The following is a 12,630-nucleotide window of genomic DNA, read 5'->3' on the forward strand; positions in this document are numbered from 1 at the left end:
TGGCTCTGCTGTGTGAATATTCATTCAACAAAGCTGTTGAATGCCTACTACTTCCTTCCTTCCCAGCTGGCCTGCTTGAGTCCTGACCGTCTGGGAGTGGCTGGCCTTGGGAGCTCTCGAGTTATCAGTCTACTCTTTCCTGATAGCAGGCCGCCAGCCCTAGGGTTTGCTCTCCTCCTGTCGCAGCTCCGATTTCATACCCACCGTCTATCACCTCCCTGCAGGCCACTCTGGCTTCCATACCCCCGGGACCACCTTGCGTTCACCTGGGGCAAGCCTGGCCTTGGGGTCCAGCCCTCACTCCGTCTGTACTTGCCCTGGAGGAGCTCAGAATGATGACACCCCTGAACTGGCCCTCTTCACATTGACGTCACGGCCGCAATCCTTGCCCAACCGGCCTGCACTGAAAAAGCCTCACTGCTGAAAAAAAATACTTTCTGAGTATATTTTGCTAAATGTTGTTAGGGAGCTTTGGACATCTCTTCCTAGGTGAGACGAGCCCGGAATGGGGCTCGTCTGCTGTCTGGCTTTTGGGGTGAAGCTTTCTCTGGTTTGATGCTGTTGTTATTTTGGCAGCTTCTTGAGCTGAAGGGTCATCTTACTTTTGTCTCTCTCTCTCTAAGGATTGCAGTGAGTGTTAAATGTCTGCTGGGTGAGTGGGTGAGCATCACCAAGGGCACAGACATGATAGCCGTGATTCTGCCCTCGGGGTGCGCTCCGTCTAGTGGGGACAGGCACACGGACATGAGCTGCGACACGTGTTTCGTATAAACGAGTCGTGAGAGTAGGATGATGCCTGGTGGGAAGGGGGCGATCGGCACGTGGAGCTCAGCAAACGAGGTTCAGGCTGTGACTCAGAAGGGCCAGGTCACCCGGGAGGGAAACAGCACAGGATCCGAGCTCTACAGGGTTATTCTCTGCCGCCTTCCCCGGGATTTCACACGTCGTGTGGGCACCGCATTCTCAACGATGACTCTTGTTTAGCGTGAACGGTGCCAGTGTGAAATCCCACACCTTTGTGGTTTTGGATGCCGCTGAGCACACAGGTGATTGGATCCACCTGCTGAACCCGCAACGTGGGTTTGCAAGTACGTGCTTTTGTTGTGTCCTCTTTCACTGTTTTGCTGTTTTGGCTTTGGCTCCTTATAGGAAGGGACACAATTTTCTTTTCACTATACATTTAAAATTGGTCTAAAATTGAGCACGTTTTTCCCAGCGTATCTGCATTTCTTTTCCCCTTCTGGAAATCTATCGGTGCAAAGATAATGGGTTTCGATGAGGGTATTTAATACTTTGGACTCTTTAAACAGAATGATTACCAACATGGCATAAACTGCAATGCAAAAATGTGTTATTTTAGAAAAACTAGATCTATTGTGTGTGCAACAAGCACGTTTTGTTCTATTAATAGAAGACTAAAAGTCTTAGAAGAAAATAAACGGCACTGGTTTAGCAAAGGCTGATACAGATACCTGCCAAGGGCTCTGCGTTATCCGTTGTCTCTTGTGTAAAGGCCCACGTGGCCCATTAACCTCAGAACTGAGCCCTGAGGGGGTCCTAGCCCCATCTGAGGACTGGACTGTGTTGCTGAGAATGGAGACTGCTCTGCATGCTGGCCCCTTTCCTTTGGCTACAGGAGCCTGGATTTAGGGCTAGTCACGGCAACTATCTTAGGCTAAATACATGTGTTCCCTTATTTTCTTGTCCCCAATTTTCCACTTCTAGCTTATTAAGCTTTCATTTATTTTCTGTGTGAGCCATCTCAACATCCTTCTGGAAAGTGAGGGGAGGAAATTTAAAAACCCACCCGGAAGCCCAGGACTGCCCTCAGTGGGGACATCACCCTGCGGTGTGTGAGGGGCTGTCCTGAGCCCTTGGTCATCTGCCCATTCTAAGAGTGTCAGCTGGGCAGAGTAGCAACTGTTGGTAAGACTGAGAACTGAGTTTTCTTTTAAACCTGCAAGCAGGTTTTTTTTTTTAATTATTATTATTTTTTTTATTTTTACTTTATTTTACTTTACAGTACTGTATTGGCTTTGCCATACATTGACATGAATCCACCACGGGTGTACATGCGATCCCAAACATGAACCCCCCTCCCACCTCCCTCCCCACAACATCCCTCTGGGTCATCCCCATGCACCACCCCCAAGCATGCTGTATCCTGCATCGGACATAGGCTGGTGATTCGATTCTTACATGATAGTATACATGTTTCAATGCCATTCTCCCAAATCATCCCACCCTCTGCCTCTCCGAGTCCAAAAGTCCGCTATACACATCTGTGTCTTTTTTGCTGTCTTGCATACAGGGTCATCATTGCCATCTTTCTAAATTCCATATATATGTTAGTATACTGTATTGGTGTTTTTCTTTCTGGCTTACTTCACTCTGTATAATCGGCTCCAGTTTCATCCATCTCATCAGAACTGATTCAAATGTATTCTTTTTAACAGCTGAGTAATACTCCATTGTGTATATGTACCACAGCTTTCTTATCCATTCATCTGCTGATGGACATCTAGGTTGTTTCCATGTCCTGGCTATTATAAACAGTGCTGCGATGAACATTGGGGTACATGTGTCTCTTTTAATTCTGGTTTCCTCGGTGTGTATGCCCAGCATGGGATTGCTGGGTCATAAGGCAGTTCTATTCGCAATTTTTAAAGGAATCTCCACACTGTTTTCCATAGTGGTTGTACTAGTTTGCATTCCCACCAGCAGTGTAGGAGGGTTCCCTTTTCTCCACACCCTCTCCAGCATTTATTGCTTGCAGATTTTTGGATCGCAGACATTCTGACTGGTGTGAAGTGGTACCTCATTGTGGTTTTGATTTGCATTTCTATAATAATGAGTGATGTTCATGTGTTTGTTAGCCATCCATATGTCTTCTTTGGAGAAATGTCTATTTAGTTCTTTGGCCCATTTTTTGATTGGGTCGTTTATTTTTCTGGAATTGAGCTGCATAAGTTGCTTGTATATTTTTGAGATTAGTTGTTTGTCAGTTGCTTCATTTGCTATGATTTTCTCCCATTCAGAAGGCTGTCTTTTCACCTTGCTTATATTTTCCTTTGTTGTGCAGAAGCTTTTAATTTTAATTAGATCCCATTTGTTTATTTTTGCTTTTATTTCCAGAATTCTGGGAGGTGGATCATAGAGGATCCTGTTGTGATTTATGTCAGAGAGTGTTTTGCCTATGTTCTCTAGGAGTTTTATAGTTTCCGGTCTTACATTTAGATCTTTAATCCATTTTGAGTTTATTTTCATGTGCGGTGTTAGAAAGTGATCTAGTTTCATTCTTTTACAAGTGGTTGACCAGTTTTCCCAGCACCACTTGTTAAAGAGATTGTCTTTACTCCATTGTATATTTTTGCCTCCTTTGTGAAAGATAAGGTGTCCATAGGTGTGTGGATTTATCTCTGGGCTTTCTATTTTGTTCCATTGATCTATATTTCTGTCTTTGTGCCAGTACCATACTGTCTTGATGACTGTGGCTTTGTAGTAGAGCCTGAAGTCAGGCAAGTTTATTCCTCCAGTTCCATTCTTCTTTCTCAAGATTGCTTTGGCTATTTGAGGTTTTTTGTATTTCCATACAAATCTTGAAATTATTTGTTCTAGTTCTGTGAAAAACTGGTAGCTTGATAGGGATTGCATTGAATTTGTAAATTGCTTTGGGTAGTATACTCATTTTCACTATATTGATTCTTCCGATCCATGAACATGGTATATTTCTCCATCTATTAGTGTCCTCTTTGATTTCTTTCATCAGTGTTTTATAGTTTTCTATATATAGGTCTTTAGTTTCTTTAGGTAGGTATATTCCTAAGTATTTTATTCTTTTCATTGTAATGGAGAATGGAATTGTTTCCTTAATTTCTTTTTCTACTTTCTCATTAGTGTATAGGAATGCAAGGGATTTCTGTGTGTTGATTTTATATCCTGCAACTTTACTATATTCATTGATTAGCTCTAGTAATTTTCTGGTGGAGTCTTTAGGGTTTTCTGTGTAGAGGATCATGTCATCTGCAAACAGTGAGAGTTTTACTTCTTCTTTTCCAATTTGGATTCCTTTTATTTCTTTTTCTGCTCTGATTGCTGTGGCCAAAACTTCCAGAACTATGTTGAATAGTAGCAGTGAAAGTGGGCACCCTTGTCTTGTTTCTGACTTTAGGGGAAATGCTTTCAATTTTTCACCATTGAGGATAATGTTTGCTGTGGGTTTGTCATATATAGCTTTTATTATGTGGATGTATGTTCCTTCTATTCCTGCTTTCTGGAGAGTTTTTATCATAAATGGGTGTTGAATTTTGTCAAAGGCCTTCTCTGCATCTATTGAGATAATCATATGGCTTTTATTTTTCAATTTGTTAATGTGGTGAATTACATTGATTGATTTGTGGATATTGAAGAATCCTTGTATCCCTGGGATAAAGCCCACTTGGTCTTGGTGTATGATCTTTTTAATGTGTTGTTGGATTCTGATTGCTAGAATTTTATTGAGGATTTTTGCATCTATGTTCATCAGTGATATTGGCCTGTAGTTTTCTCTTTTTGTAGTATCTTTGTCAGGTTTTGGTATTAGGGTGATGGTGGCCTCATAGAATGAGTTTGGAAGTTTACCTTCCTGTGCAATTTTCTGGAAGAGTTTGAGTAGGATAGGTGTTAGCTCTTCTCGAAATTTTTGGTATAATTCAGCTGTGAAGCCATCTGGACCTGGGCTTTAGTTTGCTGGAAGATTTCTGATTACAGTTTCAATTTCCGTGCTTGTGATGGGTCTGTTAAGATTTTCTATTTCTTCCTGGTTCAGTTTTGGAATATTGTACTTTTCTAAGAATTTTTCCATTTCTTCCACGTTGTCCATTTTATTGGCATATAATTGCTGATAGTAGTCTCTTATGATCCTTTGTATTTCTGTGTTGTCTGTTGTGATCTCTCCATTTTCATTTCTAATTTTATTGATTTGATTTTTCTCTCTTTGCTTCTTGATGAGTTTGGCTAATGGTTTGTCAATTTTATTTATCCTTTCAAAGAACCAGCTTTTGGCTTTGTTGATTTTTGCTATGGTCTCTTTTGTTTCTTTTGCATTTATTTCTGTCCTAATTTTTAAGATTTCTTTCCTTCTACTAACTCTGGGGTTTTCCAATTCTTCCTTTTCTATTGCTTTAGGTGTAGAGTTAGGTTATTTATTTGACTTTTTTCTTGTTTCTTGAGGTATGCCTGTAGTGCTATGAACTTTCCTCTTAGCACTGCTTTTATAGTGTCCCACAGGTTTTGGGTTGTTGTGTTTTCATTTTCATTAGTTTCTATGCATATTTTGATTTCTTTTTTGATTCTTCTGTGATTTGTTGGTTATTCAGAAGTGTGTTGTTCAACCTCCATATGTTGGAATTTGTAATAGTTTTTCTCCTGTAATTGAGATCTAATCTTAATGCATTATGGTCAGAAAAGATGGTTGGAATGATTTTGATTTTTAAAAATTCATCAAGGTTAGATTTATGGCCCAGGATGTGATCTATCCTGGAGAAGGTTCCATGAGAACTTGAGAAAAAGGTGAAATTCTTTGTTTTGGGGTGAAATGTCCTATAGATATCAATTAGGTCTAACTGGTCTAATGTATCATTTAAAGTTTGCATTTCTTTGTTAATTTTCTGTTTAGTTGATCTGTCCATAGGTGTGAGTGGGGTATTGAAGTCTCCCGCTATTATTGTGTTATTGTTAATTTCCCCTTTCATACTTGTTAGCATTTGTCTTACATATTGCGGTGCTCCTATATTGGGTGCATATATATTTATAATTGTTATATCTTCTTCTTGGATTGATCCTTTGATCATTATGTAGTGGCCTTCTTTATCTCTTTTCACAGCCTTTGTTTTATGAGTATTGCCACTCCTGCTTTCTTTTGGTCTCTATTTGCGTGGAATATCTTTTTCCAGCCCTTCACTTTCAGTCTGTATGCGTCCTTTGTTTTGAGGTGGGTCTCTTGTAAGCAGCATATAGAGGGGTCTTGTTTTTGTATCCATTCAGCCAATCTTTGTCTTTTGGTTGGGGCATTCAACCCATTTACGTTTAAGGTAATTATTGATAAGCATGATCCCGTTACCATTTACTTTATTGTTTTGGGTTCGGGTTTATATACCCTTTTCGTGTTTCCTGTCTAGAGAATATCCTTTAGAATTTGTTGGAGAGCTGGTTTGGTGGTGCTGAATTCTCTCAGCTTTTGCTTGTCTGTAAAGCTTTTGATTTCTCCTTCATATTTGAATGAGATCCTTGCTGGGTACAGTAATCTGGGCTGTAGGTTATTTTCTTTCATCACTCTAAGTATGTCTTGCCATTCCCTCCTGGCCTGAAGAGTTTCTATTGAATGATCAGCTGTTATCCTTATGGAAATCCCCTTGTGTGTTATTTGTTGTTTTTCCCTTGCTGCTTTTAATATTTGTTCTTTGTGTTTGATCTTTGTTAATTTGATTAATGTGTCTTGGGGTGTTTCGCCTTGGGTTTATCCTATTTGGAACTCTCTGTGTTTCTTGGACTTGGGTGATTATTTCCTTCCCCATTTTAGGGAAGTTTTCAACTATTATCTCCTCAAGGATTTTCTCATGGTCTTTCTTTTTGTCTTCTTCTTCTGGGACTCCTATAATTTGAATCTTGGAGCATTTCATGTTGTCCTGGAGGTCTCTGAGATTGTCCTCATTTCTTTTAATTCGTTTTTCTTTTTTCCTCTCTGCTTCATTTATTTCTACCATTCTATCTTCTATTTCACTAATCCTATCTTCTGCCTCTGTTATTCTACTATTTGTTGCCTCCAGAGTGTTTCTGATCTCATTTATTGCATTATTCATTATATATTGACTGTTTTTTATTTCTTCTAGGTCCTTGTTAAACCTTTCTTGCATCTTCTCAATCCTTGTCTCCAGGCTATTTATCTGTGATTCCATTTTGATTTCAAGATTTTGGATCGTTTTCATTATCAATATTTGGAATTCTTTCTCAGGTAGATTCCCTACCTCTTCCTCTTTTGTTTGGTTTGGTGGGCATTTCTCCTGTTCCTTTACCTGCCGAGTATTCCTCTGTCTCTTCATCTTGGTTATATTGCTGCATTTGGGGTGGCCTTTTAATATTCTGGTAATTTGTGGAGTTCTCTTTATTAGGGAGCTTCCTCACTGTGGGTGGGGTTGTATCAGTGGCTTGTCAAGGTTTCCTGGTTAGGGAGGCTTGTGTTGGAGTTCTGGTGGGTGGAGCTGGGTTTCTTCTCTCTGGAGTGACCAGTAATGGGTTATGAGATGTCAAAGGTTTTGGAGTAGTTTTGAGCTGCCTGTATATTGAAGCTCAGGGGTGTGTTCCTGTGTTGCTGGAGAATTTGCGTGGTATGTCTTGCTCTGGAACTTGTTGGCCCTTGGGTGGAGCTTGGTTTCAGTGTAGATATGGAGGCGTTTGATGAGCTCCTGTTGCTTAATGTTCCCTAAATTCAGGAGTTCTCTGATGTTCTCAGGCTTTGGACTTAAGCCTCCTGCTTCTGGTTTTCAGTTTTATTTTTACAGTAGCCTCTAGATTTCTCCATCTATACAGCACTGATGATAAAACATCTAGGTTAAAGATGAAAAGGTTCTCCACATTGAGGGACACCCAGAGAGGTTCACTGAGTTACATGGAGAAGAGAAGAGGGAGCGGGTAGTTAGAGGTGACTGGAATGAGATGCGGTGAGATCAAAAGAGGAGAGAGCAAGCTAGCCAGTAGTCACTTCCTTATGTGCACTCCATAGTCTGGACCGCTCAGAGGTATTTACGGAGTTATACAGGGAAGAGGAGAGGGAGGAAGTAGACAGAGGTGGCCAGGAGGATAAGAGAGAGGAATGAGAAGGAGAGAGACAAATCCTGCCAGTAACCAGTTCCTTAGGTGTTCTCCACCGTCTGGAACACACAGAGATTCACAGAGTTGGATAGAGAAGAGATAGGGGAGGAAAGAGACAGAGGCCACCTGGTGGAGAAAAACCAGAGTCCAAAGGAGGAGAGAGTGGTCAAGCCAGTAATCTCGCTCTCAGGTAAAATTGGGTAGTGAAGTTTGGGTTTTTAAATGTAGAAAATTGACAACAAAAACAAAAAAGCAAAGATTAAAAATCTAGAGTAGAGGTTGGATTTTCAAAAATACAATATTAAAGAAAAGAAGCAGAAGGAAAAAAGAAAAAAAAAGCCACAAGAATTATTAAAAAAACTCCAACAACAACCACATAAAGACTATATATGGTGTTTACCTTAAAAAAATAAAGTCTTTTTTTTTGAAAAGTAATAGTAGGTTATAGAAATAAAAATTAGAGGAGAAATAGAAGACTTAACAATTTAAAAAAAGTTATTAAAAAAAAGCAAGAAAAAAAAAGAGGGGAAAAATAAAGAAAAAAAAAGGGATGATTTTAAAAATAGTAAAGATATATCTGGCCCTTCTCTGGTGTTATGGGCCGTGTGGGGTCACTTCCAAGGCAGTTCCCTCTGTTTAACTTCTTCTGTTTGCTGGTTTTTTAGGCTCACTAGTTCAGTTGCGCTGTGGGGAGGGGGGGATGCTGCAAACAAATAGCACTGTCTTGTGCACACAGTGTCTCAGCCCCGCTGGACCTGTCCCTTTTCGCAGCGCACAAACCGCTCCGGTTCTACGATGCTCAGTCGGGAACCGTCTGGGGCCGGCCCTAGGCTGCGTGCACCTCCCCGGTCTAAGCCGCTCAGGTTCGGCGCTCAGGCAGCCCTCAGAGGCTCAGATTCGTTTGGGACTGCGTTTTGTGCCCTTCCCAGGTCTGAGTAGCTCAGGCGTTTGGCGAGCGCGGTCGCTGCGACTTCTCGCCTTTTCTGTTTCTGCTGCTCAGTTTTCTGGGTGGACCGCTGGCGCCCCTTGTGAGGCAGATGGTGACTGTCCAGCACACCCAGAAGTCTTAGCAAAGAAGCCTGCTTGCAGTTTGGTAGGTAGAGTCTCTCCGGGGCTGCAGTTGCCTTCCCTCCTCTTATCCCCTCTGTAACCATGAGTTTGTTTTCTATGCTTGTGAGTCTATTTCTGTTTTGCAAATGAGTCAATTTGCATCATTTTTTAAAGTTTCCACATATCAATGATATCATATGATATTTGTCTTTCTCTGACTTACCTTAATAGGATAACCTCTGATAATATGATAATGTTATGTATGTTTGTTCCACACGATAATGATAATCATAATAATCTGATAATCTGAAAATCTCCATCCATATTGTTCCATTGTACGCATGTACCACTTTGCTCTCAATCCATTCATCTGCTGATGGACGCTTAGACTTCCTCCATGTCTTGCCTACTGTAGATAGTGCTGCTGCGAACATTGGAGTGTGTCTATCTTTTCAAATTAGTGTTTTCTCTGGATGTGTGCCCGGGAGTGGGACTACTGAATCGTGTGGTCTAAGTCTACACGTGTGTGTTTTGTTTTAGCGCGTTTGATTTTTTAGAAATCATTTATTTCCGGTTGTGCCCGGTCTCCACCACTGAGTGTGGGCTCCCTCTAGCTGCGGCGACTGGGGGCCGCTCTTTGCTCGGGCTTCTCATCGCAGGGGCTTCTCCTCCCGCAGAGCCCGGGCTCTAGGCACACAGGCTCCAGGAGCTACAGCTTGCTGCCTTTGTTGCTCTGCGGCCTGTGAAATCTTCCTGGACCGGGGATCACACTCGGGTTGCCTGCGTTGGCAGGCAGACTCTTATCCACTGCACCACCAGCGAAGTCCTGCAGGTGTATTTTTAAATGACCTGCGGTACGAGGTCTTCCTGACCCCTCAGTGAACAATCTCAAAAACACACAGAGCTCTCCACCCACAGACTGTCAGACTTGAACGAGGGCATCTGGTGATGAATTTATACGTGTCTGGTGGCCGGGCAAAGCTGCATGTGCTGGAGATAACAGATGAGCCGCGTGTGAGTGTCTGCCAGTGGAGTGCAAGAGCGTGAAGCGGCCGTGACGCGGGGCCCACAGCGATCGTGACGCAGGTCATGACGCGGGGCCCACAGTGGTTGTGACTGTCCTCACCCGGGAAATGGACTCTTTCTCTGGTCTAGCCCAAGCCTGCTGTCATCCCCGATTCCCCCAGCATCAGCCCTCCCTCCATCGACAGTTCCAGGAGGGCAGCCAGTCACCCCTCTGACTTTCAAGTGCACCCATGTCCCTCCATCAGTGCAGCCCCAAAGAGTCGGGAGGACACAGTGCCTGTGAGGGAAAGTGGGGTGCAGGACGCGGGCTGGGAGGGCAGGTAAGACACCTGTATTCATGGGGCTCCTGACCTCAGCAGCAAAGTGAAATGAACAGATGCACACTCGAGAATCACTGCTAGCGACGGAACCCAATGTACGGACTGAAGCTGCAGCATGAGTAGAAATAGCAGAGGAGAGGCCCGTCCCGAGGCCGCCAGGCCCCCCAGCCGCCGGCACGAGGGGCAGCAGTTGGGTCTGAGACCTGCTGTGTCCCGTCTTCCTGGCTCCGAGACGGCGCGCGTCTTAGGCTGATGCCTCTTGGCCATCGTGTTGCAGGTTCATTTGTTGTCACAGTGAACTTGACCACAGCTGCTCGCTTTACTGTCTTCCCAGTTGAGGGGTGCGTGGTTGGCACTGCGCACGGTGAGCTTAATCGCTGTGTAAATGTCCTCAAGATGATTCTGCTGTGATTCAGAACTGAAGTGGACTTCTATGTGCGTTTGCTTTTTGTGTTCTTCAATTCCATATGCTTTTGTAAAACAACAGCCAATCCATTTATGGATGCAGAAAAGGGAGACGACCCATACGTAGCTGAGCTATCAGCTTCAGTAACCTGTTACTACACAAACAGCCATCATCTAAAAACCGAGGAGCTTATGACAACTCTTGGCGAGACTGATGCTGGGAGAGGTTGAGGGCAGGAGGAGAAGGGGACGGCAGAGGATGAGATGGCTGGATGGCATCACTGACTCGATGGACGTGAGTGTGAGTGAACTCCGGGGGTTGGTGATGGGCAGGGAGGCCTGGCGTGCTGCGATTCATGGGGTCACAGAGAGTTGGACACAACTGAGCAACTGAACTGAACTGAACTGAACTGAGTGGCTCAGCTGGTAAAGGACCCACCTGCAATGCAGGAGACCTGGGTTCAATCCCTGGGTTGGGAAGATCCCCTGGAGTAAGGGAGAAGTTACCCACTTCAGTATTCTGGTCTGGAGAATTCCTTGGACTGTATAGTCCATGGGGTTCCAAAGAGTCGGACACTACTGAACGACTTTCACTCACAATGGCAGTGATTCATTATTTCTCTAGATTCTGTGGGTTGGCTGAGTGGGTCTTGGGTTGGTTCCACCAGGTACTTAGGAGGCTGCATTTGGCTGGAGGGTCCGCTGGGCTGGGGGCCATCTAAGGCCATGTCCCCACTTCTGAAAGGTGGTACTGGTTATCAGCTCCTGTTTTCCTTTGGGCTTCCCTGGTGGCTCAGGTGGTGAAGAACCTGCCTGCAACACGGGAGACTCAAGTGTGATCCCTGGGTCGGGAACATCCCCTGGAGAAGGGCATGTCTACCCACACCGGTATTCTTGCCTGGAGAATCCTATGGACAGAGGAGCCTGGCGGGCTACAGTCCATGGGGCTGCAAATAGTCAGACATAAGTAAGCATGCCCACACACACTGCTTCCCTCCACGTGGTATTGATAATTATCTATGTCTAAATAGTTCCTAAAGGGCTCTTTTTCAGGATGTAGAGGAAAGAATTTCTGGGTAATAAGGAAGCACCTCAACATGGCTTAAGTGGCAGCTTAACTCCTTTATTAGTGACACAGGAAAGAACCATGTGTCTTACCGATTTTTGGCATCTCGATTCAGTAAAATGGGAAGGAAAACCTTGAGAAGGAACGTGGGCATGCCCAGATGACCGGGGAGTGAGAGGGAGTGGGAGGAGTCAGGAGTGACTTCAGGGTTCCCAGGGCAGCGGTGGTGGATGGCGGTCAGGAGCTGAGACCTGGGCCCCTGGGGAGGGAGGAGGCAGGTGTTGGTGCGTGAGGAGGTGCTTTGCTCCACATGACCACGTCTGCCACACGAGAGGGAAGGGCAGTGTGAGATGATATCTGTGCAGAAAAGTATTGTTTCAGTTTTGTTTTGATCAGAGAAAAGCTTACTGCGGGGCCAAGCAAGGAGAACGAGTGGCTTGCGCTCAGAAACCCTGAACTCCCCACAAAGTATTGTTGATGTCAAACAGAATTCTGTGTGATCTGCAGCAGAGGGCAAGCCTGCTCCCGTGTTTGTCTGGGGTTATCCGTGTGGATTCTTTAATGAGGAAAAAGATGAACCTGCTCTGGATCTAATTGGGTGCCTAGGAAGTGGGTGAGACCTTCTCCACATATTATGACAACAGACTTCCTTTCTTATAGCCAAGGACTCCCACCCAGGGGATGCCCGAGGCTTTAAGAGCGAGTGTTCTGGACTCTGATGTCCTCAGTTGGAATCCTGGCTCTGGTGACCAGTGGTGAGACTTATCACCACTGACCTCTCAAGGTTTCCATCGGTGAAAGCCGATTCCCCTCTTTCATTCTTATTCCCTCCCACAGGATTCCTGGCATCACACTTGCTTCCAAGGGCATAAATTTCTAATTTAGGCTATGTAGATACCTTAACAGAGTATTAAA

At 44.0% G+C, this 12,630-nt stretch overlaps 1 protein-coding gene across 1 annotated transcript in view; it reads left to right on the forward strand.

Moving 5' to 3' along the window:
• Nucleotides 1-12,630, forward strand: part of DCDC2C (doublecortin domain containing 2C) — a 70,513-nt gene that overhangs the window by 24,901 nt on the left and 32,982 nt on the right. The window lies entirely within an intron of this gene.

This window comes from Ovis canadensis, chromosome 2, assembly GCF_042477335.2.
Source record: "Ovis canadensis isolate MfBH-ARS-UI-01 breed Bighorn chromosome 2, ARS-UI_OviCan_v2, whole genome shotgun sequence".
NCBI lineage: Eukaryota > Metazoa > Chordata > Mammalia > Artiodactyla > Bovidae > Ovis > Ovis canadensis.